Raw genomic sequence first — 6354 nt, 5'->3', positions numbered from 1 at the left:
GTTAAAGATTGGACCAGGCTGCCCAGGGAAGTGGTTGAGTCACCATCCCTGGAGGTATTTAAAAGACGTGTAGATGAGGCGCTTAGGGACATGGTTTAGTGGGCATGGTGGTGTTGGGTTGACGGTTGGACTCGATGGTCTTAGAGGTCTTTTCCAACCTTAATGATTCTATGATTCTAAGAGGCAATTCACGATGCAGCCTTCTCAGGAATGATCCAGTAATTGCCTAAATTTGTTAGGCAATTAGACCCCAAGAACCCAGCTTTGAAGTCATGAAGAATTACCCCAATGTATGCACCTCCTAGGACACAGAGAACCCGACTCATATCCTATGGAAAAGCACCCAGAACTATGTTTTCAAAGCACCACAGCTTTTAAATAGTAATAACAAAAAATCAGTTCATAAACAATTTGTTTTACCACCTCACGTTTTCCTCATTTGCCCTTTCAGAAACAGGTGGGAGAAGAGCCCTGTTCACTTGAATGACATAATGCTTTCTTGTGGGCTCCAGAGAAACCGTAATTGTCTCTGTTTCAAACTGTAGACACTGTATAAATGTCTGTTTAATTCTCTTTCCACTTAAAACCATGTGCAGGTCAAGATCATTTCATTAATGCCCCTTTTTTCACACGGCTGCCTAATGGAAAACCTTTATAACCGCAGGGGTTTCTCTTCTCTGCCACCAAATTCTCTTTCTCTCTCTTTTTCTCCCTCTACGCTGAGAGATCTTGGGGGCCCCCCAGATGTTAAATCGCATCCAGAGCTAAACTCTCAAAAGCACCCATGCTTCCACCTAATAAATCAGGTCATGGCACATCAAGACGTGAAATATTTATCAGACCCCCTAGGCAGTGGCCTAAGTTGACGTTTTCTTCAGAATTAAGTATTATTTGGGTCTATGAAAAAGGCTGGGTTTTTCCCCCTAGCAATTTCTGAAAAAGCCAAATGGAGACGATATCAGATATCCCACCCTTCCCACACGGGTCGTAATGAGTGCTGGGGAGAGTTTTGGGGACAATTTGTACCCGAGCAATTGTTCTCACTCGCTCAGAGTGAGACTCATCACTTTCCAGTGACTCATCACTTTTCAAAGACTCATCACTTTTCAGACTCATCACTTTGCTCAGAATAATTGTATACAACTTTGGCATCAAGCTGTCCGTGTGTTTCGGATGGCCAGCCCTAAAGATACTCCGAGAGCGCAGGGACCTGTAGGTTTGTCCTTGGTGAGTGCCTGGCTAATTCCACGACAAGAAAGGGTTTTCCCAAAGCGAGGAGAAGGCAAACCCAGAGTTCCCTTTTCGCTGCCCAGACATTTCCCAGGTTGACAAACGAAAACTAAAAAAAAATGTCAGATGGAAAAGACAAAAAGCTTTGCAAAAAATGTTAGATTTCTGGACGTTATGCAGTGTCCCGTGATTCTTTACGACAAAATGGAAAAGCTTCACCAGAAACTAGCTATTCCCTGGGAAAAAAAAAAAAAAATCATATTCTGCTAAAAATAACTTATTATGGAAACTTAGATCCGAGGAACACTTGTGACTGCGGTGCCGGGTACATATGTCTGCTCTGTCGCATCCTGCCAGCCTCCCTCCTCCTGCGGTCTGACTTCAGACTTGCCCACTCGCTCTCCGGTTGCCAAATCCCCGGTTCGACGTCGCGGTGGTTTCAGGAGAGCTAACTGGGAAGCTCCCCCACACCTGCAGGCTCCCTCCTCCCAGCTGGCAAAAGGATGAACCCGGTTTGTGGGAAACCAGGTTTCTGGTTTCTCGCTGTAGCGAGGTGGGTGTTGGTCTCTTCTCCCAAGTAACTGGCGGAAGGACGGGAGGAAATGGCCTCAAGTTGCGCCAGGGGAGGTTTAGATTGGACGTGAGGAAAAATGTCTTTACTGAAAGAGTGGTTAAACATTGGACCAGGCTGCCCAGGGAAGTGGTTGAGTCCCCATCCCTGGAGGTATTTAAAAGACGTGTAGATGAGGCGCTTAGGGACGTGGTTTAGTGGGCATGGTGGTGTTGGGTTGACGGTTGGACTCGATGGTCTTAGAGGTCTCTTCCAACCTTAATGATTCTATAATTCTATGATTCTATGATTCAGATAGGGTTTAGTGAAGAAGTGTGGATGGCAGCTCTTAGGAAGTGCTGCGTGCTCAGACATGCTGACGGATATTAAGTGGAAAACGACATATAAATCAGCTCCAGCCAGCTTTCCGCTATTGTAGCAAATTTTGTATAAATAGAATAATTTATCTGCTTCTTTATGGGAAGCAGATCTTTCTTTTCCAGCCCCCCGGCCACACCCACACCAGTAAATGAATCAGTGCCAGAACCAGGCTAAGACATAAGATTTAGCACAGCCCCTGGCACACTTTTGGTCTGGGCAAACCGGCTCCTAGGCAGAGCTCAAGAGTTAGCACAGGGACTGACACCCAGCAAGCCGCCCACTGTGGATCCCTTTTTGGAAAGCCAGGAGACCTTAATATCCCGTATATGGCTTGGCCAGGCCAGCTGGCCTCACGGCTGCCTTGGATTTACCACTGTCGATGTGGTCGCTGCAATCACAGATGATTTTCAGCCACAAACATCCTTTACCTTGCGCTTGCTGCTCTTTCACTCCCCTTCCTAGGACAACATCAGAGGGTAAAGCGGCTGGGTGTTTGGATAATAAGATCACAACCCATTTCAGGAATGAAAACAAGGAAATACAGAGCCCTAAAAAATACTAGCGCTCATCCAAGAGGCAAACGGTCATGGGACTGCAGCATATGGAGGGTGATTCTCTGCTATTCTGCAGCCAATTACTTCTTGGATTTCACCGCCGAAACCCTGCTGGGACGAGCACACGTAGCGGAGGAGAGCTCTCTCGCTGAAAAGCCTAAAATCATGATAATTGCCTCTGATCTGGGAGACGTGGTCTCACCGGTGAATCCAGACCAACTACATGCAACCGGGGAGAGGAACCTCCGCTCCCCGGGGTCTGCCCCGTGCCCTGGGGTCCTTCAGGGAGACACGGAAGAGTGGCCAGAGACCCGGACAGTTCCTGATCCTGCTCTCCCACCGGGAAAGGAAGACGTGGGAAGAGCCCCTTCCCCTGCCGAGGCCAGACAAGCCTCTTGGCGAACCTCTTCAAGACACGTTACGGGGCAGAGGGAAGCAGATGGCCGGGTGTTTAGGGGTCTGGCAGGAGGAATCTCTGGGCATTTGGCAAAGAGTCGTGATTTAGCTGCATTTCCTTCTGCTTGGACCTTTTCCGATGTGCATGCCACCCCTGCTTGACAGGGACGCTGTTTCTTAGGAGGTTTTATCAGAGCAAGGAAGAGCTTATGGTGCGTGGCAGCTGGTGAGCCCTCATTAACCCATTATCTGTTATTATGAACCAAATGCATCCTCACAAATACCTGTGCAAGTTCTCTCCCTCGTGCAGGGAAGTCTGTACCCCCTTGCCATGAGGTTATATTAAGAGCGTTGGTGTGCACAGCCCAGCCTGTGGATTGGGTTATTCCTCCTCGAGTGGGGGGCAGCAGCCGTGGGTTTGGGAACACAGGACAGGATAATTTGTGCAGGGCCAACAGAAAAAGTTGTCAGGCCGGTGGGGTTTTATTGCACAAGAGACATGTTGTGCTCGTCATGATGTCCCGTACATCTTCCATTCTTCAGAAGACTGTAGTAACGTTTACTGACCGATATCAGGGCTGTATTGCACCAGGCGGTGTTGAAATACAGGACGGGAAGGAGCCTGCTCCAAATGTTACTGATCCTTATTTTACAGGAGGGGAAAATGAGTCCAAAAAGAGCAGGATGACTCTCGCTGCAATGTTCGTCTGGAAGAGATTATTTGAGCCAAAGTTTTTTTGAGTACAAGTCTTTCGGCTTTGCCACCCAGCAGTTCGTTCTCCCTAAAGCACATGGCAAAAAGACAGAAACAGGCAGGCAGTGAAACCCATCTGAGTGCCAGTTGCTCCTCTTCTACGGCGCATTTCTAAAGCACCTCTTGCTCCTTTTCGTCAGTGTCATATCTGATATGCCCTCGGTTTGGGGACTATATTTAATGCTTTTTTTTTTCTCTGACTGGGAGAGAGACGATCCACTTCCACGCATCGCCTGGGGATTGCAGAGTCGTCAGGACTAACGTGGGGGAAGCGCTGGGTTTATAATTAGTCCCGGGGGTGTGCAGCCACTGCCCAAATTTTCCTTTTCCCCCCTTCGCTGGGGCGTCAGTGCTGTTCCCCTGCTGCCCATGGGGCTGAAGCCTTTGTGGCCACTCTTCAGCTTTCCTTTGTGGCCACTCTTCAGCTGAGTATGCCCCATCCCTGGAAACATTCCAGGTCAGGCTGGACGGGGCTCTGAGCGACCTGCTCTAGTTGAAGATGTCCCTGCCCACGGCAGGGGGGTTGGACTAGATGGCCTTTAGAGGTCCCTTCCCACCCAAACCATTCTGTGATTCTATTGAGGGTGCTCTTAATAAATATAACTCCCCACAGCACCTTCAGCGAGATGGAGGCCACCCCACCGAGACAGCAGCTGCCACCCGGTCCGTGGGGTCTGGTGGTGCTTCTTGAGGATGGGGGCTGCGGGGGCCATGGGGACGGAGGGGGTGAACATGCGAGAGCCCAGGCAGTGTCTCCGAGGAGGTCCAGGATGGTTGATACCCATAAGCTGACGGAGGGAGATGTATGGAGACCCCAGGCTCCTCTCCTGAAGCTGAGGATATCCCCAAAGCCCCGGCCCTTCCTATGCGATTGCAGAGGGATCTCCAGCACCACTGTGCACGGTGAAGGACAGTGAAGCAGCTTTTCACCTCGAGCCGGGGTAAACTGCACAGGTCAGCAGCGCTTCAACAGTCCTGCTCATGCCCCCAAGGTGGGAGCTCGTGTTTGGCTCTGGATTCATACCAAAGGCTTCCCAGTCTGTGCAGTAACAAGCAGGGAGGATTAGTCCCGTGCTGCTTCCAGGTCACCTCAGCACCGGACTGAAAGCAGCCGTGTAGACGTGCTTTTATTTTAAGTTACACGTGGGAGTCCCATGCCTGGTAGCTTCAGACCTAGGAGAGACCCCTCTTCTCTTTTGGAGGGGTTGGTGATGTGGATCAGTGCAAACCGCTGTAAGGGGAGAATGAATCTTCCTTATTATGAACCTTTGCATACATCTATGAGAAGAAAATGTCATTAATTAGACTTTCAAATCATTCTGATATTGAAATCACCTAAACTGCCAGCATTAATAAGACACGCAAGTAACAGCCTGGACAAACTCAGAACGAACTCACCACCAGAGGTGAGTATCAAAATTCAGGTCACCGTATCTAAACACCCATGCGATCCTTCTCGTGTGCAATTGCCTAGAACAGGCTGTCATCAAAAGCCGCCGGTTTGCATCTGCACAGATAGTTCCAGGCTGTTTCCATCATGCAGGGACTGAACAACCTTGAACTTGCACCACCAAAGTAATCATGGGCAGGATGGTACCAAACAGCTATTCATCTCCTCCAAGAAGAGCCCTAGAAATGTCCGATGACCTGATTTTCACGCTTTGCTCTTCTTCAGAGATAAAGCAGCTGGAGGCTGAGGAATCGGCGTTTCTCCAGGTGGGCGAGGCCTGTGGTTCTGCATCCGAGCCCGCACCCACCCGCCCGGTGCAGCGTCCCCTTTTGGGGAGCGGCCGTGGCCAACGCAGCCGGCAGAGCCCCTCTTCGGGAGATGTCTGGTACTTGCTGTCAGCGTGAAGAGCCCTTCACCCTCTTACCACCACTTAGAAGTTCTCTTTTGCTTGGAAGCACGGGGGTTTGTAGACAGCCCTTCTCAGTCTCACAAATACTCTCAGGGTAAGTGCTGGATTTCAGCGTTACCCACCTCGAATTTGGGGTTGAATCTTGCTAACTTACTGGTTTGGGCGAACCCCCCCTGCTAGTGAACCACCCCGTGCCAGGACCTCTCCTCTGGACCTCAGGCTTAGTCTGGCCACATCAACGTTGAGACTTTCGTGGCCCCCCCAAAACGGAGTTTGCTCGACCCCTGAGCTGCTCCCTGGCATTGCCTGGGCCAGCGCAAGCTGCCGCAGACCGCGTCCCCGCCCGCACCTCCGCCAACAAATTCCGTGTGGACGCTTGAGTTTCAAGCTGTGCCCGAGCCCTCCGACCTTCCTGACCAGGGACGTGCTTGACGGTAATAACCCGGGGAAAAGCGCTCGAGCTTAGAATCATAGAATCACAGAATCATAGAGTCATTAAGGTTGGAAGAGACCTCTAAGATCATCGAGTCCAACCATCAACCCAACACCACCATGCCCACTAAACCATGTCCCTAAGCGCCTCATCTACCCGTCTTTTAAATACTTCCAGGGATGGTGACTCAACCACTT

This window comes from Pygoscelis adeliae, unplaced genomic scaffold (genome assembly GCF_000699105.1).
Source record: "Pygoscelis adeliae isolate BGI_AS28 unplaced genomic scaffold, ASM69910v1 Scaffold121, whole genome shotgun sequence".
NCBI classification, from domain to species: Eukaryota; Metazoa; Chordata; class Aves; order Sphenisciformes; family Spheniscidae; genus Pygoscelis; species Pygoscelis adeliae.
This window is presented reverse-complemented; position numbering follows the sequence as displayed.